This window comes from Pelodiscus sinensis, chromosome 1 (genome assembly GCF_049634645.1).
Source record: "Pelodiscus sinensis isolate JC-2024 chromosome 1, ASM4963464v1, whole genome shotgun sequence".
Lineage (NCBI taxonomy): Eukaryota > Metazoa > Chordata > Testudines > Trionychidae > Pelodiscus > Pelodiscus sinensis.
This window is the reverse complement of record NC_134711.1, coordinates 119118577-119144297: the sequence shown is the minus strand read 5'-3', so window position 1 is coordinate 119144297 and position 25721 is coordinate 119118577. Positions and strand designations below refer to the sequence as shown.

The following is a 25721-nucleotide window of genomic DNA, read 5'->3' as shown; positions in this document are numbered from 1 at the left end:
AAGTGATCCCACCCGTCACCCATACCCAGTTTCTGATCAACAAAGGTTGGGGACACCATCCTGGTCCATAGCCATTGATAGATCTATCGTCCATGAATTTATCTAGCTCCTTTTGAACTCTGTTAAAGTCTTGACCAACATCTTCTACCAAGGAGTTACACAGGTTGACTCTGCAAAGAGATTCTTCCTTTTGTTTGTTTTAAACCCGCTACCTATGAATTTCATTTGGTGACCCCTAGTTCTTGTGTTATGGGAACAAATAAATAACTTTTCCTTATTTACTTTCTGCACATCAGTCATGATTTTATAGATCCAGAGATAGCTTTTCTAAATGGAAAAGTCCCAGTCCTATTAATCTTTCCTAATGTAGCAGCTGTTCCATACCCCTAATAATTTATTGCCCTTTTCTGAACTTTTTCCAATCCCAAGATAAATTTTTGGAAATGAAATGACCACATCTGTATACAGTATTTAAGAAGTGGTCATGCCATGGATTGATAGAGAGGCAATAAGATATTCTATATCTTATTCTCTATCCCCTTTTTAATGACTCCTAAAGTTATCATAGAATCATAGAATACCAGAACTGGAATGACCTCGAGAGATCATCAAGTCCAGTTCCCTGCCACCCTCATGATAGGACCCGGTACCATCTAGACCATCCCTTATAAAAGTCTAACCTGCTCTTAAATATCTCCAGAGATGGAGAATACACAACCTCCCCAGGCAATTTATTCCAGTGTTTAACCACCCTGACAGTTAGGAAGTTTTTCCTCATTTATTACCTAACCTCCCTCCCTTGCTGCAGTTTAAGCCCACTGCTTCCCGTCCTGTCCTCAGAGGCTAGGAAGAATAACTTCTCTCTCCTCCTCTTTGTGACACTCTTTTAGATACTTGAAAACTGCTATCATGTCCTTTCCAAACTAAACAAGCCCAATTCTTTCAATCTTCCTTCATAGGTCATGTTCTCTAGATCTTTAATCATTCTTGTTGCTCTTCTCTGGACCTTCTCCAGTTTCTCCACATCTTTCTGGATATGTGATGCCCAGAACTAGACACAATACTGCAATTGAGGCCTAATTCAGGATGCCTTTTTGACTGCTGCTGCATATTGAGCGGATGTTTTCAGAGAACTATCCACAGTGACTCCAAGATCTCTCTCGAGTGGTAACAGCTAAATTAATCCCCATCATTTTATACATTTAGTTGGGATTCACTTAAGAGGATGAAATATAAGCATTAATTAATGTTGAAACATATGGCCCAGAGGCTACAGGCTTATGCAATATTCAGTTTTACCAAAGTAGGCATTAGGACTTCAGATAAATTACCGTAAGTAAATACAAAAAAACCCACTGAGCTTGTGCCTAGGTCTGTGATATGTGGATTTTTGGATAAACAGAGTCTATGAGAGATCAGTAGACACCATAAGATGACAGTCGGTAGCCAAGGTGACATATTACAGGCTTTCTTAAGGTAATCACCTGTTATAGTGTGACAAATGTTAAAAAGTACAAGGGGAACTCTGAGTTGGCCTCTGAAAAACAGGGCACCCTATACCTACTGAGGTGTGGAAATTCAAATAAGGAAAAGGAGTTAAAACCTTCATAAATCTGTATACTGGCCTGCATGCCTTGGTGGGAGTTCGAGCAAAGACAGGATGACAGCGACTGGTGGGGAGGATGAACATGAGCACAGTGTGAGTAATGCAAATGTTACACATTCTACATTGATGTATCTCTCTACTTGACCAGATCGCACTTTACCTACCAACTGGTTGATTAATAAAAGCAATTATTCTACAAAGAGCACTATGTAGTCTGTTGTGTGCCACGTGATCCCCCTCTAGAGTAGTTGATTTGGGGAGTTGAGCTCTCAGGGTATGTCTACACAGCAGCGTTATTTTGCAATAACTGTTGTTATTCCGAAATAACATAGTGTACGTCTACACTACAAGCCTTTATTTTGAAATAATGTCCAGCTGGACGACTTCTTACTCCAACTCATGGTAACCCTCATTACATGAGGAGTAAGGGAAGTCGAAGGAAAAGTGTTCTTCTTTTGACTTTCTGCTGTGTAGAAGGTGCCAAAAGCCGAGTAAAGCTATTTCAACTTAAGCTATGCAATTGACGTAGCTGAAGTTGCGTAGCTTAATTCGACGTTAGCCCTGCTATGTATCCTCACAGATTAAACTAGGTGTGAACCCTCACCATGGGGTGGGCAGTTAGTTATGGGTTATTTTAACTAAGACTATGCTCTAGGTCACTTGTTTCTAATCCCCTGGTAAATCAGTCTATAAGGCCCCAAACATCTGCTATTGGCTTTGCAGAGGGACAACACTGGTGTCAGAAAGGGACACTGGTACCAGAAGGAGCAGAAACAATATTAAATAGAAAAGGGACTGATAATGTTGCAACAAATTGGTTTATTCTAGGCATATGCTGTAAAGATATGAATTAATTGGTGAAATATATGCTGATTTTTCATTTCCCCTACTAGCTCACACATAACTGCAGGGTTTTTTTCTTCTAACAGTTCAGTTACTGTTTAAATGTCAGTTTGTTCTGTTAATTTTTTGTTGAGTGCAAATATCACTAGATAGCCTTTTCAGGAGATAGGAAAATATGGAGTTTTGGCTACGGGAAACTAAGTGCAGGAGAGAACCTATTTTCAGTCTACATCTGAAGTGTATTTATAGGACTATAAGTCTGCATCCTGAGTTGCATACCAATTTTTAATGCTTTCATACACTAAAACTGCAAGTACAAATCTTCATTTTATTTATGCAGATTCATACAAAGAATGGAAAGGATTCCTCTCCAAGATTCCAAATGCCCCTAACATAAATTTCAAATAAACTGTCTACAGAACACAAACTCCCCTTAAACTTATGAGCAAATAAAGTCTATCAGAATAATTTGGATCCATGTTGACAATAGAAAGCTTACTTTATAGACGTGTGCTGGATTATCAGAATAATTTGTGAAGTAATGGCTTGAATTTTGTACATTATTGGGACTTCACAATAATGAAAAAAATAAATAGTTATTCTATCCAGCTTCTATTTGCTCTGTGTCAGACTACAACTACCAAGTCAAGCACTAATCTTACCTATCAGTATGAATCATCAAAAGTAGGACAGCAGTACCTCTTATCAAAACCCATGTGCACTGATGCTAAGGCTTATTAATAGGGATATAAATAAAACTGCAATGTACCACGGTCACTCAGTTTATCTGAAAAACATACATCTGGTTAAGTTCTGCTCTGGAAAAAGCTTTCAGAAGTCAGCTTCAAGACAATCAATTTACTGTAAATGAAGGCAATGGTAGAAACTGTCAAGGAAGGTCAAAACAAGTATTAATTGAAATTCCTCCCGTTAACTGCTCCCGTCTAGTTTAACACTCAAAAGAAAAGAATGGCCTATTTTTACCTAAAAAATGCAGTAGCTGTGATGCTGATCCATCACTTCAGACGGATGGATAACCTGCAGCCATAGCCAGAATTATATTAAATTTTAGCTCTGCATGAACATTAACCCCTCAAATGACTCATGCAAAACCTTAAAAAAGAAGGATTTGCTACGGGGAAAAGGTAGGAGGAAGGTCCAAGCAATCAATGTCACATTTTGTCTTTTCAGACCTGTTTCTTTTGCAAAAACTGGATTTGCTTCAATAGCTGCCGCCACCCACTTTGCATCCTCAGATCAAATCACTTCCTGATAGGATCTGGTAAACAATAATCCACCAATCAGAGTATAACTGGGAAAGAAAGATCACTTGCTATACCAGTTTCCAGAGACCTAGGCACCTCAGGACAAAAAGGATTCCAATAAGAAAAAAACCCAGCCCAAACAAAAATGCTGAAATTTTATCTGCTCTCACACACTAACCTTCTAGGCTCCTTAACTTCCCATCTAATAAAGATCCTATTGGCTTAACCTTATAATGCAGAAGATGTAGAATGCAGAAGATATAGAAGACAGATAGGTATTTGAATTATTCTTGGATTCATCCAAATAGAGATGGTAATGAGGAGGCACCCTTTACCTGTTTGGTGCTTCTTAGTATTCAGTCAGGCATGGAATTATTACATGCCTAGTATGTGGGTTATGTATTACCAACCAAGTAGGAAAGAAGAACAACAGATATCAAGATCAACCTATTTCTCTGCAATACTATGCAACCTCTGAGAAAACATACATGAATGACAACCTTAGGCCAGAGTCCAGCAATCAATTGATACAAGTATAGTTTTAGAAAAACACTCTTGACCTTGAGACTACACAAAGGACAGATCTCCAAAATGTCCAGAACAAGTGGACTGATTCTGCAGACTGAGATGTGTAACTTGATTTACACCTCTAGGCTAGTAAAAGCAATATGGGAAAACCGATCCTTCTATCCACAGAGAAGAAATAAAAACACTACCTTTTCCACACATGCTAAACAAAAACAGAATAAGACAGAGGCTGCAGCTGTAGGGGGGGAGGGAAGAGAGATCCACTGTATATGTGTTAGGTACTACACTATAGGAAATGCAGTAAAGAATACAGATATCACTACCAAGAGGCAAAATGATTTTTGTGTTGTGCAGCTGTCTCGCAGAAATCTGTGCAAAAAAAAAAAACCAACACACACACACACACACCCCCCCCCACCCACACCCACCCACCCAAAACAGACAAACCCAAAGCATTTCCCAATCCTCCTTGCTGTTTGCTGAAAGGATCTTAGCAGAGTAATACATACTCAATGAGTGCGAAGTTTTACTATGACCAAACTTCCATATAAATAAACTTAACTATAATGTTATCAAATTAGATAAACAGGAATTGAAAAAGCTCTTCCGTGGAGACCAGGAAGTTTCTTTAAAGTTTAAATGATTGATTCTTTAGGTGATCTAAACACTAAGCTCTTATCTGAAACAAAATTCAGTTTCAGGGTTGTCACTTTCTGAACATAAAGAGAAAGGAACAAGTCCAGTGCCTATGATGCTGTCCTTTGTTTTGCTAAAAGTAGGGTGAAATTAACATGACTTTTCAATTTTACTTTTCAGATCCAAGAGCCAGCAGAAAAGCCTTAAAGAATCGTGTCAGTTTCATGCTGCTGATGATGCGAAAAGCTGAATGGCACTATTTATTCATGGAGGAGACATTTTTTGGGTGGTTGGGTGAGGAATGGAAATACTGTAGAGCACTCCCTGCACACACTCACCCGAAAAAAGCAACCAAGGGGTTCGGGGCAGTGAGGTGAGAAAAAAGGCAGCAGAGAAAAGGAGGAAAAAAAGTTTATAATCTTGTAGCTTGTTCTCAGTCTGAACCCTTCTCGCACTATCAAACTTTGCTTAGGGTACAAACAAGGTCCCACCACCCAGTGTATTCCGTATTCTCTTTACACGTCTTCCATGTTGCTAAGACTCAGACATTCTCTCTCTAAGTACCATTCAACAGTGTGACTCTTCTAATTAGCCCTTTTCACATGTTCCTTCAGCTGCCAGATTGCATGTCTCCCACGGTGGGTGAGGTGATGTCTTTTACTGAACCAACTTCTGTTGGTGAATGGGACAACCTGTTGAGATACAGAGGTCTTCTTTAGCTCCAAAGATTGTTTCTTTCACCAACAGCCGTTGGTCCAATAAAAGACATCACCTCACCCACCTTGTGTCTCATATCCTGGGACCAACACAACTGCAACAATACTACAAAGAAAAGGCAAGGATGTCATGGCAGATGTGCAAGATTTAGGGGGATTGACAGAATTGCTGGGCCCTTGCGCATGGTGGGTGGGCAGAGCTGTGCTCCCTGAAGAAGTTGGGCCTCACGTGCAGGGGCTAGGGCACCTAGCCTTCAATAAGACTAGGGATGTTAATTGTTAACTTTAATAGGTGAGGCTTACCTGTTACAGTTAATCAGTGAGGACTGGAGCAGAGGGCAGGGGGCCACGCCAGCCCTGCAGGGCCTGTCATGAGTAGAGATGCTCCAGCATGGCCAGAGCATCCCTTATCCATGGCATGGAGACTGTCTGTAGTTTAAGAGGGTCAGAATTTTAGTCAGCTGTATAGGATGTTAGGCCGAATGGCTATCAAAACTAATGATAATTCTGGAAGACCACTAATCAGGACATCTTAGGTTTCTCATTATTAGACTCTAGGTCTTCTGAGAGAAGAAATGCCATCACATCCTTGTACAGTCAGAAGTCTGCAAATGTTATGGGTTGGTGGTGCTGGAAGAACACTTTTGTTTTTGGGCAAGATGGCCAGGGAAAGATTACTGGGACAGGTTATGAAGCCTTTTGCATCCAGATAATTTAATACTAATCATCAGTGATCAAAAGTTATTATACAATAGCTGTATGAGTCTATTTTAGCAGTGAGTAATTAACCATTGGAACAACCAAGGGCTGTGGTGTCTCTCCATAATGGATCATTTAAAAAAAAAAAAAATCAAGATTGGGTTTTTTCCTAAGAGATCTTCTGTAAGAATGATTTTAGGGATATTCTATGGTCTGTGTTACATAGGAAGATAGATTAGATGGTCATAATGGTCCCTTTTGGCCAGGGAGTTTATGATGGTCCCTTTTGACCAGGGAGTTTATGAATGTCAAGAGGCTTCCAAATCAGGCACTTACATTTACGGGATTGAGAGAAGCGACAGATTTTTTCCATCACCTCTCAGCATTAGGCAGGGAGAAGTGACATCTTACTTTTTAGTCAGTAATAGAATTTCAATGCAAAAAAGTCTTCAGAAGGAAAGAAACTGGACCACAATTAGCATTTCCAACTCCACTATTCATTACAGCTAGTCTTCCACAAAAGATGTTTGTACAGCTTTCTCCAGCCTCTATTTCAGCACACTTAAAACACATTGAGCACTGTAAAGGCCATGTCAGATGTACTGAAAGAATGACTTAGAGCAAGCAAAGCCATGACACTAAACATTATTTGATGTAAAACACTGTCATTGCACTAAAATGTTACACTTTTTTCCCTTTTGGATGTGTGAAAGGGACCTGCTTCCATTGGGTCAAATAGCAACTGACAGAGTTGTATTAGCTAAATGTAATTATTGTTGGGAGCGCAGGGGGAACTTTTTGGTAAATAAAGATTAGAAGAAACTTTAGTCTCTGTGTCAAGTTCATTCGGTTTAAAATTTAATCAATTAAATGTGGGATTTTTATTTATTTATATTTGGTGCTTGTTTAAAAAACTTTTCTAAAAGAACCATGCACATAAACCACGAAGACGGTAGTATAATTAGAGAGCTCAGCATAGGCTGAAATATAATTTGAATGTATTTGTATTCTTGCTCCCCCAAATGAAGACATCTTTGCTGTGATTCTAAAAGTGTATCCATAAATTGACTATGCCCAGCCCTCTCTACTGATCCCCCTCCCACATTCCATCCACAGATTGATTTGGAATATTTGGACATGGGCTGCATTGAGACCATTGCTTTTTTTTTTTTTACACTTCAGTTGCTGCAGATGATCATCCCTACACTGTTATTGATCAAAGTAATCATATAATAGCTGTATTAGCCTATTGGCTGTATTAACCTACTCATGTCCAACTCCCTCATAAAATCCTCCATGATACCATCTGGAGAATGGGCAAAGCAGTCCCCTTTCATGACTTCCTTGGCAGATGGCAACATGGCAAGTTGCTGGTGCATCTATGGCAGAATAAGATAATGCCATACATATTGCAAGGACATTGAAAAAAATGTGCATAAAACTATTGTAACAGTTTTTCATAGATTTTTTTTTTTTAAAGCCAAAGATGCTATATTTCATTAAATCCACTTTTGAGATAGGGAAACTGAGGTACAATCAAATTAAGTGACTTGCACATGGTTATGAAATGAATCAGTGGCAGAGGCTGGGAAAGAACGTTCACCTCCCAGTTCCAAGATACCCTTATAATCACTAACATTTGTGTCTCTGTAAAAGGAATGTTTAAATTGGTTTAATTTTTATTTAATTGCAGTAAGACATCTTTAAAAAACCCAATGTGAGTGAACTAAATTGTCCTTTTAAATATAGTGCTAATGAGAATATACTACCTTCACAGACTTCCAATTTTGTAACTTCATTCAAAAAGATCTCAAAGCATTTTGCAAACAATCCTATCACAAGCGGCTGTGGAGACGCACATCTTTTTTAAAACACCCTTGTAACCCAGTCAAACGTAAATGAATACAGTAGCCAAGAACAGATTATCATTTTACTTACACGGGTATAAATACAGATGTCTATCATTGTAAAAATTGGCATATATGAGAACAAAACCAAGTTTTACTCTGGCACTACATGAATATCCTACTCAGCATCTGAGTGGCTATAATGTGAGAATAGCAGTAGTGTTAATACACAGATTTTGTTTACACTACACAGATTGCAATAATCCCACGAGTTCCCTCAACTGTAATTGGCACTAAATTCTTACAGAAATGATTCTTCACTTTTCAGACATTGCCAGACAACATCAATTTCCACTTTCACCTAATGACAATTTGTAGTCACTCCAAGAAATCTGTTATATTAAAAAAAATCCCTAAGAGACTGTCATCTTGGGAATTGGAGGACATTTATTTCTGTTTGACAGATTTCCTCCCCTCTGGCCATTTTTAACAAAAAAGAAAAGAAAGAATACAAGTATTGCATGGCAGAGTTATTCCCAGTTTTGTGGGTAATATGAAAGCTCCTGCTCTCAGCCTACATTTCCCTCTGGCCCAATCAATTCAAAATAAAAAGGGAGTTCTCATCTACAGGCAGCCCCTGGGTTACGTACAAGATAGGGACTGTAGGTTTGTTCTTAAGTTGAATCTGTATGCAAGTCAGAACTGGCGTCCAGATTCAGCCGCTGCTGAAACTGATCAGCGGCTGATTCCAGGAGGCCCGGGGCAGGGGCTTCCTGTAGTCAACCACTGGTCAGTTTCAGCAGCGGCTGACTTGGGGACGCCTGGGGCAGAGCAGCTGAGGTGCTGCTGGGTTGGTCCAGTAGCACTGCCACTCCTCCGCACTTCTGGACCAACCCAGCAGCACCCAAGCTGCTCTGCCCCAGGTGTCCTGATTCAGCCGCTGCTGAAACTGACCAGCAGGGGCTGAATCAGGACGCCTGGGGCAGAGCAGCTGGAGTGCTGCCAGGTTGGTCCAGGAGCGCCCAGAGCGGCGCTACGGGACCAACCAGTAGCGCCCCAGCTGCTGTACCACAGGTGTCCGGAGCAAAGCTGCGGAGCACGGGGGCAGCGGGACAGCCCAGACGCGCCGTGGCTGTCCTGCTGCCCTCGGGCTCCTTGGCTTTGCTCTGCTTTGCTCCCGGTCTCCCTGGTCTGCAGACCAGGGGGACGGGGAGCAAAGCCGCGGAACACGCGGGCAGCGGACAGCCCAGAGGCGTCTGGGCTGTCCACTGCCCGCGTGTTCCACGGCTTTGCTCTGCTTTGCTCCCTGTCTCCCTGGTCTGCAGACCAGGGGGACGGGGAGCAAAGCGGCGGAACACGCGGGCAGCGGACCGCTTTGCTCCCCGTCTCCCTGGTCTGCAGACCAGGGAGACGGGGAGCAAAGCAGAGCAAAGCCGCGGAGCACGCGGCCAGCGGACAGCCCAGGCGCGTCTGGGCTGTCCGCGTGCTCCGCGGCTTTGCTTCCTCTCTCTGGTCTGCTGGAGACCAGGGAGATGGGCCCCGTTCGTAACTGCGGATCCAACGTAAGTCAGATCCGTGTAACTCGGGGACTGCCTGTATACAGAAGCAAAATCTTCCCCAGGGATCAAATATAACAGCTTTGGTAGCATCTGCCTTAAGACCGGTTTGATGGTGCTTAGTTTCCAACCTCTCTTCCTGTAATACAGACAGATATGTAGTTCATAAAAGAAAGCACATAAGTAAGTGTCATTCCAAGTATTACCAGGAAGAAACAAGGCAGATAAGGCTTGTGCCTACTCAGAAAAACTGCATTCATTTCTTTTCCCCTTCCCATTAGGATAGTACTCACATGCAAGCCCACTGCCTTTGTAGTGATGTAACTAGCTAATCAAAACTTTTTCTTAATTGTTCACATAAAAGATAAAATGTTTCATGTCATTCTCCATCATCAGACACTTTTATTGCCAGTATTAAAAACAAAATGCTACTTTTGAAAGACTGCAGCTCTGGCACATAATCTACACAGTGGTGGAGGTAATAAAGGGGAGATAAACAGTATATTTTTTTCTCTACCTTCCTGCTTGCATTTGTACACACGCCTGTCATGCTGCTCAGATTTCGGACATGGTTTAGTGCAAGATCATATAACAAAGAAAATGACAATGAAAGAGCACATGCAGTGACACTTGAACAAAGCATAGACAAAATATGACACACTTACTCAGCCTAGGTCAGCTTCTGATTATGACACTTTGGCTTCTTTGATATATACTGGATGGAGGGGGAAAAAGGGATAGAACCATACCAAGTTCATGGACCATGAAATCTGGTCATGCATACTTTCTCTTATATTGTGGTATACAGCTACACAAAAGCAGACAGTGTTTCTCAAACTGGGGTCCAGACACAAGAAAGGTTCACAAGCCTATTATGGGGGGGGAAGGGAGGCACGTTATCAAGCTTTACTTCTGCGCTACTAGCAGTTTGGGCAGCCAGAGAGCAGCAGCTGCTGGTGGGACTCCCAATTCTGAAATCAACGCAGAAGCAAGGGTGGCATGGTATGAACACAAGCATAAAAATGTGTTATTCAGGCCATGACCAATACAAAAAAAATTAAAACAGGATAAATCACAGATTAAGTAGAACTTTAGAAATAGGTTGTAAATGGCAGAGATCATCACTAACACGGTCTTATTCCAAAGTAAAGCAGTTGCCTTGCTTAATGCATTTATGCCATCATTTTGCTAAGGAAATAAATTAAAATGTGCTCAAAATGTGAACATGTGAAGAGCAAACAGAAAAGTCGATTTCAAGTCTTAGTATAGCAGGAACAATGTCCGTATACAAGAGGTGAAACAAAAAACAGGACTATATAGCACTTTAAAGACTAACAAGATGGTGAACAATCCATTAAGATCAACATACTATACTGACTACAGTGAAAGACTGCCTCACACTATCCAAGAAATTAAGGAATCACCTGATTTCATCTTGTTAGCCTTTGAAGTGCTACCTAGTCCTGTTTTTTGTTTCAGCTACACCAGACTAACACTGCTACATTTCTATCACTGTATACAAGAGGGTGGTTCACATTTCCATTCTATTCCAGGATGTAACTTCTACTCATGGGCTAAATGAAATCAAATAGTGGGGTATTTTTTTTTCCGTACACCTTACTACTGGGAACTGGCCAAGCTGAGACAAAAAAAAACTTTGAGTTTCATGTGTCACTAAAGACACATCACATCACAAGACAGCATGGGCTAAGGTTGAACTGGTTTTCTAGGCTTTTCTTTCATTATTTCTGATCAAGTTTTGGAAGAGACCCAGATATAGTATGATAACTAAAATAGGATGGCCAAACAACTTTTTTTTTTTTTTTTTTTTTTTAAAGTCAGAAAAATAATTGTATGCACTACAGGCAGTCCCCGAGTTACGCAGATCCGACTTATGTCGGATCCGCAGTTACGAACGGGGATTTTCTCGCCCCGGAGGACTGGAGCGGCGGGACGCCTGGTCCCGCCGCCCGCCTCCTCCGGGGCGAGATAAGCTGCTCCCCGTCTCCCTGGTCTGCATACCAGGGAGACGCTGAGCAAAGCCGCGGAGAACCTGGGCCGGATCCGCAGCGCTTCCAGCTGATCTGGAAGCGCCATGGTCCGGCCCGGGTCCTCCGCCGCTTTGCTCCGCGTCTCCCTGGTCTGCTGGGAGGGGGGGAAGGGGGAATGCAGCTAGTGCCCCCCCCCCCCAGCAGACCAGGGAGACGTGGAGCAAAGCCCGGGGCCTGTGGTAGAGCAGGTGGGGCGCTGCCGGTTGGTCCCGCAGCACCCCTCCTTGGCGCTACTGGACCAACCCGGCAGCACCCCAGCTGCTCTGCCCCAGGAGTCCTGATTCAGCCGCTGCTGATCAGTTTCAGCAGCGGCTGAATCAGGACGCCTGGGACAGAGCAGCTGGGGTGCTGCTGGGTTGGTCCAGTAGCGCCGAGGAGCGGCCACGCTACTGGACCAACCCAGCAGCACCCGAGCTGCTCTGCCCCAGGCGTCCCCAAGTCAGCCGCTGCTGAAACTGACCAGGGGCTAACTACAGGAAGCCCGAGGCAGAGTTGCTCTGCCCCGGGCTTCATGGAATCAGCTGCTGATCAGTTTCAGCAGCCGCTGACTTGGGGACGCCTGGGGTTCTTACGTTGAATCTGTATGTAAGTCGGAACTGGCGTCCAGATTCAGCCGCTGTTGAAACTGATCAGTTTCAGCAGCGGCTGAATCTGGATGCCAGTTCCGACTTACATACAGATTCAACTTAAGAACAAACCTACAGTCCCTATCTTGTACGTAACCCGGGGACTGCCTGTATTTCAACCAAGTTATCTGAAGAAATGTGATATTTAATTTTGCTTTCTCCCCATTATTCACCTAAATTTTAAATAACTGCACAGACAATGGGCAAAACAGACAGCTGATGTACCCCTGCTTCCACAAGGTGAGGACTTGGCCTTATGTTCCCAAAGATAAGTCCCATCCCCCCCATTCTTCCTTGAATACACATGGTATTCAAAGGCTTAAAATCTATATAAGCAAAAAACTTAGAACAAGAAAACAAAAGCCATGGGAAGCATTCTCGGATACAGCCATACTTCTTTAAAGCGGTCTACTCACTGAAAAGTGAAACAGTAATACCATTTAAGATATTTACTGAGTCATTAAATAAGATCTGTTTTACACATAAGTATGAAAGAGGAGCAGCAGTTAAAGAAAAAGAATCCTTTCTTTCTTGCATCTAGAAATTTCTTTAGAGAAATATCTAACCTAGTATACTAGGACACATCTTCCAAATTTGAGACACATGGCTTTCAAACTTACACAACCCTGAAGAGGATCTTTGTAAGGTCATAAACTTGTTTCTCTCACCAGCAGAAGTTGGGCCAATGAAAGATCTTACCTCACCCATCTTGTCTTTGTAATATCTTGGTACCAACACAGCTAAAATGCTGCACTCATCTTCCAAATGGCAGTCTGTCTCCGTGCAATTTGTTCTGTTGAATGCTCAGTACTGTAAAAAACTTGCAATGCCTCTAACTTCAAGTACATCAAGTAATTAAAGGTGAATGTACTGAAATATGCAGCTATTATTTATATTGTGGCTAAATTAGGGTCCCAAACTCTACCAGAGGACGGGGAGGCTGGGCCTCAAATATTTTGAAAATGTGCATCGTAGTTTTCTTCCTCAACAGAAATGGTGTGTCTTCTGATCCTTTACCAGCCCCACTCTTTTATATATTTTTAAACATAGCCGGTTTTAAGGGATTTGCTATAAAATTCACTGTTTCCTAATTCTGTGTCTATAAAAGTAAATAAGCATTTCTTAATGTGAGGTTATAAAGTTGTATTAAAAGCAAATTATGCACTTATTTTTCATTTGGAGATTTTCTATTTCATTCATTACAAAGTCAAACTCCACTGGATTAGCAATGAGTCACTGAAAGAGGTAAATCAATGGCAGCTGTACATTACTCTCAAAAGGGAAAAAAAAAAAGCTTCCCTGGCTCAAAATTCTACCTTTACTGTCTTCCAAGTCTGCCACTAACTAGAAGCACATTTTGTCATAACTCAAAATTCATCCAGAAGATGACAAAATGGATTTTCCTGATATACGAAGGTGCAGAGGAATCAGCATGATTTCATAGGGAACACAGAACATATGAATAGAAAAGACCTCTTGGATCATTGAATCCAATCCGCTCAACTCACAGGAAACCGTGTCACATAATCCCATTGATAGACTCATGAAGATCAATCTTAAAAGCAGTTAGGCTGTTTGTCCTGACTACTCCTACTAGGAGTAGGGATGTGAAAACAGGTGATACCAGGTCCGGTTAACCGTTAATGGGTGGGGGCTGGAGCAGCTCCTCCCATGCCATGGACACCGGGCTGCTCCAGCTCCGCTGCTCCAGCTCCGCTGCTTTGGTGGCCCTCTCTGCGGTGGGTCCAGGTACACCAGAGGCAGGGGCCGCTCTGGATGACGGGAGCAACCCTGGCCTGCGACACGCCTGGGCCCACCATGCCTCCTGCCCATACCCCCTTTAATCAGTTAACCAATTAAACGGGATTTCACATCCTTAACTGGGAGGTTGTTCCAGACAGTAGAAGGTAGGTCTAATCAGAGGAGTGACCAAGTTCCATTCTAGACTAATTAATATCTAGTTTATTCTTGTGCCAAAGCTGTCCTTTAGATGTTGCCTTTAAAAAAAGGGGGGGGGGGGGGGAGAGCAGTAATTATTTTGGAGAAATTCATATCCACTATAAACAACAATTACACCATCCCATCCAAATGACTGCATTATCACAATTTTAAAGTCTCCAACCCCAGCACAATCTTGTAGCTTCCATTGGCCAGAAACTGGCCAATAGGAGCTGCCTATTTGCAGGACAGGCAGCACATAAAATATCCTTTCCCCTCTGGGCTTGCATCATTCAGAGCCACACCTGGCACTTGCAGCCAGTGCAGGGGCATGGAAGGCAGGGACCTTAGCGAAGGAACCATCTGTACTGCTGGCCTTAAGCCACTCAAGTAAGCACCTCCCAACCGGAGTCTGACTCTGGCACCCCAGCTCTGCCCTCCCCCAACCCCTGCTCCCCTCCTGCATCTGTCCCCTCCCAGATCCTGCAACTCAATCCCCTACACCCTTCTAACACCCTTGATATCAGTCAGAATCCTCTCTTGAACCCATACCCCCTCCTAGAATCTTCCCCTCCCCCTCGCCCCCACAATCCCTTACCCTAAGTTCCCTCCTACATCCAACCTCCATCCCCGACTCCACACCTGCTCCATTAATATCATGGAGGCATGCAGTCCTTGACTACTTACCAAATTTTTGGAGTGCACTTCGCTATCAAAATGTACCGTTTCCCCCTGATACTCAATCACCATGCTAGTTGCTTTTTCCTTAAGTCAACAGATAACCATGCAAACAGAGCAACCAATCAGATCACTAATACATTGTCACTTCCTAATAGATGTTCAGTTTTCTGAGAGGTTGTAGAAAAAGGCATCCGGGACAAAAATAACCAGAAAGCAATTTTTACTTCCAGGGACATACAAATTATAATAAATAATGGGGAAGGTCCATCTGCCCAGAGCAGCATGGACAGAAACGGTTACACTTACATAGAAAGCTGAGAGAGTTCCATTTAAGAAGACTGCAGAGATAAAAAAAATGGAGACCTATAAAAATGATCCTTAAGTTATTGGACATTTAATGCCCAACATAACTTGTGTCTTTTTAAGAAGCAGGAACCAAGAGAAAATGTTTGGAATGCAAACAACCAATGCATCTAGTTGCTTATTAAATATCCTCTGTTCTCACTTGATTAGAGATTTCACATTTTAAAATTTAAATCTGCTCATTTCCAATTCTTAGAGGCCTACAGAATGCAACAAATTTTGAATATTCTTTAACATTGAAAGGCACTACAATTAGGGTTGCCAGATGATTTAATAAAAATAGTGAACCCCCCCCCCCAAAAAAAAACCCACCAGGAAAAAATTCTTTTGAGGAAGAAAAGAAAAGGGGGGGGGGGGGGAGACCAAAGTTGTTAAGCAAAAGTTGCACCACTCCCTCCAGTTTGGGGCCACACACTAACCCCCAATACACCCACCCCTCTTCCTGAGCCAGGCCCCCCCATCCAATGCACTCACCCCTGCCTCAGAGCCAGGCCCCTTGCAGTGTCCCCCATCCCAGTGCACTCACCCAACCCCAAGTCAGGCATACCCAATGCCAGGAGAACCCCGATCCAATCAAATCTCCCCCTTTCTCTCCCTCCCCCCCCCCCCCCCCCCGGCAGAGCCAGGCACCAGAGGAACAGGACAGCCAGGTAAATGAATCTTACTTTAAAGTCGCTGCTCCTGCCGCCCAGCCAGGCTGCCTTGGCTCACATTGTGTAGAGGGAGGCATTAAGTGGCCAGCTCCCGGGTCTCTGCTGGTCACGTGGGCCAGAGCAGCCTGCATTCCATTCCCACCCCAGCCCAGTGCCCCCCACCCCCAGAGTGGCACCTGGAAAGTGCCCCCTCTTGCCCCCCTTCGCTACGACTTTGCCGCGCTCCTCATTCCCCCCGCCTGTTGCAGCAGGGGAAAATTGTCCCCGCCAGTCTTCTGTCCGAGGGGAAACAGGAAATACTGGATATTTCACATGTTCGGTATTTTCTGGGGTTTTTTTTTAACTGGACAGAGCCCGCAAATACCGGACTGTCCAGGTGAATACCGGACACCTGACAACCCCAACCAATAAGTTCTTGTACAGTCAAGTCCTAAAATACTGAACATATATTTTAAAAACCAAGGAAAGTAGGAACATCTCAAGTATTACCTGTGCCTATGCAAACTCCATATATACACAAAGATAAAATGGATGTTAAATATTTTTTCCCTGCCAAAACCCCACCCTCCCCAATCGTGTTAACACCCAACAAATCATTTTTACCTTGCTGAATATTTACATTACAAAGTCTTATAGAAAGTAGCTTCAACTCCTACAACACTGTCAGGAGTATACAACTGTAATAATGACTTCTGGTCAGACATTTCCTAGTTAATGGACTTCTGGAGGAGCTGAGCCGCAGTGAGTGATGAGCTTGCCAGGAAATGCTCAACTTGGAAGCAATTATTCCTATTATAAATTTTGACATTTATTTATAAGTGTACAGCAAAAGCTATTTACCTTTTAACGGTGCCACAAAACTTGAAATATGTTGTCATGGATACAGGATTCCGTTTACAGTACTGGCCTTTTCCTAGCACTTAAAAGCCAGCTATAGCCAATGGGAAAGCAGCATTTCACTCTCAGCATTCCCTTAGGTTTACAATTACGCAGTAATACTCAACAGGGTGGGTATTACGGTGTAATAATAGCACATCTTGCTGGATTGACGTAGGCCATTCAACTATGTCCATCACTTCGGTATTATTACATCAACATTCACAACTTGAAATAACACAAGTTACGTATTAGGGTTTAATCCTGGGAGGTGCAACATACTTACATCTACTCCCAAAATCAAAAGGTGCTAACGCCAGTTGGTCTTTTCCACCAGGCTTAAAATCTCTGGCTTAAATCTCTGGGAAAATAATTCTATCCAAGAAAAAAAATCCTAAAAATGAAAGATAGCATTAACTTAAATACAAAAATTACATTTAAAGAAAAATCAAATGGCAAAAGTTTTCATGATAAGCCTCTGAGAATATACTTTTAAGAAAAATAAATCAATGCCAATTTTTTTTTTTTTAAGAATACTACCTGAGACAATATGCTGAAACAGGAAGTATTCCTTACTTCTTACAGGAGTACTGACATGATCTAACAAATTGTTTCCTCATCTCAAATCTAAAAAGTGTTTAGTATTTAAATTCAGCTACTATGGGAATTTTGAAGTCATTTAAACTGTCTAATAATTCAAAAATATTCAGGTGCTTTTGTCTCACAATATAATGTTTTACTTCTCAGATAAATGAAAACTGCAGAGGCGGGGCAGGGGAGCTGCAGAGGCGAGGCAGGAGAGAAGATCATGTTCCCATAACCAGGTAGCTCTATTTACCACAGCAAAACATGATAAAAGGAACATGAAAATAACATGGATTGTATAGGAACTGCATTACTGCAGAGAGCTAAATAGTTTGGCAATGCCAACAGAAATTTTATTATACAAATACAGAGTATTCTGCGATCTTACTAAGCCTAACTATCAAGAAGTCATACCCTCTCAAGTCTTTTAGGAAAGCCCCAACAAAAATTAGATTTTGGAACTGGTTAAATTAAAACAAACAAACACCACAAACAAACCCCACCACATCTTAAAATCAAGTCAGGGAAAAGAATAAAAAAGATAATGGATTAGAGCAGAGGTCGACAACCTTTTCAAACCGAAGAGCCAAACTACATCAAAATTCAGAACAAGTGGTCAACAAAGAGCCAGTATAAGAATGCCCATTTGCATGACTGAAAATAAACAACTTAATACTATTGATAACTGACATGATTTAATAATAGAATGAATGAAACATTGTACTTGCAGACTATTTAATGGGACTTCTGCTGCTGCATCTTTTCGCACATTTCTTTGACGTCTACATCATAACTGGTCAAATTCACACATTCAAACTCCATGAGTAATTATTTTGAAAATTATGAATTTTTCATTTTAAAAATTGTATGTATTTTGGGAATGACAAAAGAGCCATAGTTGGTTCCATACTGATCCACATTTGGCTTGAGAGCCATAGGTTGCAGGCCTATGGATTAGATATTTGTTGTTCCTGTTGAGTATTAAATTTTGAACCCTTTGTAGACTATGGTTACTCATACTCCTCTTGATCCCTAAATTGTACATGTCCCATTCCAGCACTCTCAGGCAGATAAAATGTCCTTTTTCCTCCCAGGTTCAAATGAGGGTTTCAACACTTAGTTAACAAAATACAAAAACATCAAGAGTGTAGAAAGCAACAGAAGAACTCATCACACTTCTATTACTCTGATTCCAGACTTCATCAGCAAACTTCTTCATGAATTAGAACTGACTAACACATCCTTGGAGCTCCCCAAAAATACCACTGTAAATGAAGCACTTTACATGAATAATCTCTGGGAAGTGCCCACTCACTACAGCTGTTAGTCACGGTTCTGTAGCAAGATGCTAAAAAGTCTTACATGCACACCAATGAAGTCAGCATACTGTAAAATGCATTAAAATCTCTGTATGGAAAGTTCAATTTCTTCAGTGCAATAAATATTCTCTGACACTCATGACACGGTATCACAGTCCTTTCAAGACCTCATAGTTATGTGTGGGGGCCTACAGGGAGTCCAAAGCAGCAGCTCTAGCTCTACATAACCATTTTTGTAAAATCTGTTTTGAAGCGTAAAGGATTCTAACCTCCTAACCCTACTATCAAAGTAATGCTGAAGATGAATGGCTGAAAAATAGCCTATATCAACTTATGATTTCAATTAGGTTGTAACCTGCATGTTTGCTCTCTCACAGACCACTGAGAAGTCACCTGGGCAAAAACGATGACTTAGAATGGATGTTTTTATCTAAGAAACGGAGTCCCTGTGTGTAGGCTGGCTGAAGCTGCAAATTTATAATTTTCCCCTTAATTCCAAAATGTTATTTTGTCTCAACATTTACTTTGCCTCTTTTGACCTACTGCAGATGCATTATCTCTAACGTTACCTCAGGAGACAAAGGATATGTATAAAAGGCACAAGACATGGGATGGACAGTGTGAGGAGGTTCAATCCCCTGCTTGCCAACAGACTTCTGGTGTGACCTTGGACAATTACTTAGTCTCTCTGTTCTTCAGTTTCTCTTCTATACAAAGGGGAAAATAGCACTTCTCTACCTCACAGGAATACTGTGAGGATATGTACATTAAAAATTGTGAGGTATTCAGATATTGTGATCGTGGGAGCCATATAAGCCATATGTGGATATTATATAATCAGAGCAAGGGTCAAATTGCATTGCCTTACTCATGAAGATTCCCATATAATGAGAGAAAAAGGAAAAAAAAAAAAAGTAGTGACTGATTTAAATTTTCAGACACATAAAAGCACCTGTAAACAAAACATCACGCACACCTCTGCCACTGGTTATTTCAAAGCAAATATTGCCAAAACACACTAAACAGAGTGGCTATTACAATTCCAAATAGCAAAGGCAGAAATCAAGGACAAATGAGAGGTTGTAATCTTCCTCCTTATCAGTGTTACAAGATTAAAGAGGGAAATGGCTTGACTGGTGGTATCAGAGTTACATAATTCTAGAAAAACAAAAAACTAAGCACAATTGCAGAACCCCCCCTTGTTTAAAAACAGTATTATATTGAATTCAAGTCTATGCAACACAGTGTAATGTTGTACTATCAGTACAGAACATTTTTTTGTTGAACGCTTCATAAGCAAAACGATGTGTAGTATAGTTCTAGAATGGCAGTGTAATGGCCAGGTCAGCATAACCCTTTACTAAAACATGTTGTACATGTTCTGAACCATTGGCAGTCGCACATTTTGTGTTCATGTCCTTCATTTTGTGCTCTATGTACAATTCAGGGGTAAAAGGTACTCTTCACTAGTCTCTGGGTTCCTCAATGCTGCAGCATAGTGAATAGCTTTTAGTCATCTTTTCTAACACGGACTGGAGGAAAAGGACGGCAGCACCAGCCAATTCTCTGCACAAGAGCTGGCTGGACCTGGGGACAGGTGGTTTTCCTAAAAGGTTGCACTAACAAGATTGAACTTTCAAAGGTTTCCCTTTCTGAGAATCTCAGTATGTTTCTCTCTCTGCCCCTTCCTTTTCAGATGGCCTCTCTGAAACAGAACTTGGATACAATTACATTTGAATTGCAGTCAGACTCTTAAACTTATACATATTAGGGATGAGCAAACTCATTTTGCCTAATTTCAAACCCAAAAGCAATTTAATGGTTATATCACTTTCAAATACACTGCAAATTCCTAATACACACCGAAATTCAGCAAAAATTTGATTTTATAGCTGGAGACATGAAGCTTTTCAATTAATTATTAATGGTTTAAAATTAAGTTTTGAAAATGTGTACCAACTATAGCTCTTTTTAATCATGGAAGATGTCAAATTTCAGTTATCTTTTTATCAAGTGAAGCGAATGAAAATACATTAATAGCAATGAAGCTTTTATTATTCTGTGGGGCTGAATAAAATTATCTACCTATAGCTTTTTTTGTATATCAGCTGCAAGACTCAAAGGCAACATGAAATTCAGCTGCAGTGCTTACATATTCTCCTTGTACAGAATAGCATAAACCTCTGCGCTCTGTTCTTCTATAATTATCACTACATTGAGGAATAGTCAATATATTAGAGAGTCTTGAATAAGCTCGAGCATCAGTTGTCTTTTGTCTGGGCTTCTCTAGATTTTAAAATTTCCAGGTGAAATGTCTAACACCATGTATAGTGAGTCAATTTTTGGTATCAGAAACTGCTGATTAGCTAGACGAGCAATAGTCCTCTTGACAGGATCCTAATTCTGCCAAGTGGATTCTTTGCTTAGTAACCTGGCCTCTATGCCAGTGAAAATAAGCGTACTGCAGGAAGAAATGCCATGCAAACAGAACAGTATACCATTTGATCCCTGAAGAACCAGTTTGTCATCCTTACTCACAGTGCTTGTGCACAGTAAGAAGTTCCCTTATCTTACTGGGCCTCCTCACAAATATATTTCATTTGAGTAAGGACAAAAGAAATGGGGCCCCAAGTGAATTCTGTTTGCAAAATGCTGAGCTATTAGTTCTTAACTGTGTGGGCTTTGGGCTGAAATGTGGTACTGGACTAGGATGCCTTTTATCTTCTTCTCGGTTTGCTACTTCCTGGCCCAGAGAATTTACAATAACTGGTGGTGAAAGTCTGGGATGCTGATAAAAAGATTGCTAGCAGAACCTTCCTTTTTCCAAGTAACTCATCCTCTTGCCAAGAATATTGAAGCACTATTTTTAATAGAAAGTTTTCTGGGTTAAAAATTTTATATTTCTATATTGTAGACGTGGCTAAAGTAGGACTAACAGGATTTCCTTCATTGCTGGAAGCTACATAATTGAAGCAGTATCTTGTAATTTAACAATACTAGGAATTTTTATGCAACAAACTACAAAAAGATTGATGGCCTTTAGATTAAAACACAAAGCTTGAAGACTTATCTAAAAAGATTGTGACGAAATGCTACTATAAGTAATAGAAACTAGACATTATAGAAAGTAAAATAATAGCAAAAAAAGTAGACTTGAGGAGTCTAGACATAAAGGTAATGCCAACACTTTTTAAATAATTTCTGTACAGAGAATAGGCTCGCAGAGCCTTTTACCTAGAAAAATGAAAACAGCTCTTCCCTGAAAGGCTTATAATCAGGGTTCTAGATCCAAGATATGATGCAGAATGAAACAAACGAGAGAAAAAGATTGAAGTGGGTAATTTTCATGGGATTCAATGTGCGCGTGCACACACTGTATATAAAAAAAACTGAGGGTTTGCATCAGAACATGAGTTGTCAGAAGGATTGAAATGTTGTACTTAATATTCTCACTAATGACTTGTATAATGGAATGGAGAGTATGCCTATAAAAGTTGTGTATAATACCAAGCTGGGAGGGGTTGAAAGCACTTTGGCTAACAAGACTAAAATTAAAACAGAATTTGATCAATTAGAAAATTGGTCTGCAACCAGTAAGACAAAACTCAATAAAGACAAGTGCAAAATACTTCACTAAGAAAAGAAAAATGCACAAACCACAAAATGGGGACAGCTGGCCACACAGAAGTACTACTGCAAAGGATCTGCAGATTAGTGTGGATCACAAACTGAACGTGAATCAATAATGTGATGCAGTTGGGAAGAAGGGTAATATCTGAGGGCGTTTTAACAGGACCGTCATGTGCATCACCCAGAAGGTAACTTTCCTGTTCTACTCAGCACTTCTGATGCCTCAGCTAGAGTACTGTGTACAATTTTGGGCACTACAATTTAGGAAAGATGTGGCTAAAGTCCAGAGAACGGTAACAAAAATGAAAAGGTTTAGAAAAATCTGACCATGATTTTATTGACAAAAACAACTTGCTTAAAGATATGGGCAAAGAAACTAGACCAAAATATTCTAACAAAAAGGAACTTTACAACACAAATATGACAACTGGAGTGAAAAGGATGTATGACAGCCTAATAAATGATAGATCATCAAAAGTCCAAGAGGAACAGAAATTCCTAATGTTTAAATCCTTGGAAAACAATTTAATCTACATCTGCAAGAACTCAAAATCCAAGATAAGATTTTTTTAAGAAAAATTTTGTGACTCAGAGCTATGAAGTTACTTATTAATTCAGTTTTAACTCTTGCATATGTATATGCTAAATTTAACATAATTGTTTTCCTGAATTCATCCTCTTCAGAATATAAAGGATTGTTTTATTTTTGCACTAGCACTCAGAATTGTAGACAAATTCCTTAAGAACCCCACTCAGTAATGTTTTTAGCTCCGAAGTTCTAAACCTTACTCACTATGTTAGAGGATTTGATTATTTTAATCTCCATTCTGGAGATTAATTAAGAACAACTTCCCAGCTCCACTCATCTTTGCTGTAGGAAATTTCTTATTCACACTGCTTGCTATCTATCATTAGCCACACCATGAACTGGTTTGGTTTTCTTTGCTTTATTTCTGAATATTGCTATAATTCTGCATAGAAAAACCTAATGAACGTTTAGGTATATAACGATCTACTGTACGTTATTGCATAGCTGAAATGCAGACATGATATGTGTAGGTCTTTACGCAATTCCAGAAAATTTGGTAGTTGCTCTCAAAAAAAGGGGCAGTGGACAATATAGGCAGGCTTGAGAAACTCAGTTTTGTGGCACACTGGCAGAAGTATCTGGGGAAATTTGTTCCATAAAGTCTCTCTCGAATCACAGCTCTTGGATCTTCAAATTTTAACCAGTACAAAATGTATTCACAAAACTGTAATTAAGTTTCCCCATCAACAGAAAAACTTGGGAAGAAAGCACCAGGTCTAGCCCAGAATTCTGCTCTCAATATTTTTTCTGGCTGTTAATAAACCATGTTAAAACAAGTAATTCAAAGATAAAAGATAGAAAAACACATAATAATATTGACTTTTTGTACGGTATAAATTTAAATGCTTATTTGGAGTCAGTGGTTAGCACACACCTGCAAATGACAAAGACAAACACCACACAACAATCCTGCAATATTTTTGTGAAAGTTTAACACAATGTGGAAAATATTGGGAAGTGCTAGTGTTGCGTTATAGGGAGGTCTCTCTTGTGAGTAAGAGAAGAGGAGGAGGAAAATAGTTGGAATATTTGTTAAAGAAATTCTTCAGCCCTGGTATCCAAGGAAGGTCCTTAATGCAGGTTTCCATGACTACTAACAGGAAAAAATATATACTTTCCTATTTCACCAAGTTGCCCTTCTTGGAAGGCATCAGGACCCTATTTAAGATCATATAAATGAATTGCCTTTGACAACATACACATACCTCACTATAAGTATTTTATTCTGGAGGGCTTCCCATTAAACCTTATATTGGCATCCAAAATAAGCAACATTAAACCTAAATTGGCCACAAATAGCTATGCTGCCTGGAGAAGCATAAAATACCCTTCTTGAAAATAAATTTGGGGGTCACTGTGAAAAATCACTAAGCAGCTGCAAATGGTAGAATTCATCCAGATAGCTCATTGGATTAACTGCAGACTAGAGTTACAGGATGGTGAAACGGTTTTCAGGGCAGTTTTAAAGTGTGATTATGGGGCTAATGCCAGTTCATCATCATCATCCATTATGGACTCAAGCTTTGTTTTATCTGTTAAGGAAAAAACTGGGACAGATGAATTACTCTACTTTCAACAAAAGCGGAAGGACAGAAAGAAGGAATCTGTATATAATACAATGCTATACCCTCAGCCTGGTGCCTTCAAACCAAGTTTAGGATTATTTTCCCAAATGATCAGCAGACGGGGAAAGTTAATAGAAGAAAGCAAGATTACAAACCGATGTACCTTGACAAAAGAAGGATGAACAACTCAAACAATGGAAGCCATCATTTTAGAGAGAATGGTTACATATAGGTTGGACCTCCCTGACTAGTCCTGTATGAGGAATTGTGCCCGGTCAGGGCAGGTTGCCTCCTGTTGGCCAGGGCAGAACCTGTACTGTGAAGATTAAGGATGTAAGAATGGCTATACTGGATCAGACCAGTATACGGCCAAGGCAAAGCATTTATTTAGCTTCTTCACAATGGTGGTCTCTTCCTGGAGTGCCCCTTTATACTCCTCAGGGAATTCTGTGACAAAAATTTAGATATGTGCACAGTATTTTAAAAATTCTGTATTTCTGTTTCTCAAAACAACAATGCAATCACACCATTTTCTATTATTTGCTGACAAATATTTTGAAATAAGTTAGCAAAATAACTGAAAATGTTGTTGTGTCTGTTAGAACTTCGCAGAATTTCAATTTTAAAATTTTCAACTCAGAATTCCCACAAGAGTATCAGGATTCTCTGTGGCACAATCTGGGTGTGGGTAGCTTGGTGGAGCATTTGGGTGCAGGAAGGAAAATGGTGCACAGGGGCTCACAGTGCAGGACTCTTGGTGCAAGGGGAATGGGTAGCCGGGGCAACCCCAAACCCTCTCCTCACCTTCCAGCTGCCTGAATAGCCTCTAAGTGGCTGGGAGAGGGAAATTTGGCTGGTGCAGTTTCTCTTTGCTATTTTCTGCAAGGAAGCAAAGGGGTTCTTCAGGGGGGCATATTTTTCTGTTGCAGTGCAGGTGTGCAGAATTTCTACAAGAATATCTGTTAGTATCTCCTTTGTCCAGTGGCCACACTGAATATTTGGCAGGCCTCTTACTTCTGATATGCTTAAAATGGCTGTTTGTATGCCTTGCTTGTTGCACTTAAAATCCTCTTTTGGCCTAATTATACATTTACATTTGATTTGCCAGCATTTATGCTCCTTGCTGGATTTTTCTGGATAGAATTTGTT

General features: G+C 40.8%; 1 protein-coding gene and 1 long non-coding RNA gene across 5 annotated transcripts in view; one reads left to right on the top strand and one right to left on the bottom strand.

The window, feature by feature from the left end:
- RASSF8 (Ras association domain family member 8) overlaps positions 1-25721 on the bottom strand; it is a 130044-nt gene that overhangs the window by 67534 nt on the left and 36789 nt on the right. The gene's annotated exons all lie outside the window — the stretch shown is intronic.
- On the top strand, positions 16851-18699 carry LOC142818524 (uncharacterized). Of its 2 annotated transcripts, none has more exons than XR_012896028.1 (3): positions 16851-17015; positions 17632-17708; positions 18564-18699. It is a non-coding gene; the product is annotated as an uncharacterized LOC142818524 (long non-coding RNA). The 2 variants fall into 2 exon arrangements; XR_012896029.1 differs by lacking the exon at positions 16851-17015 and adding an exon at positions 17075-17191.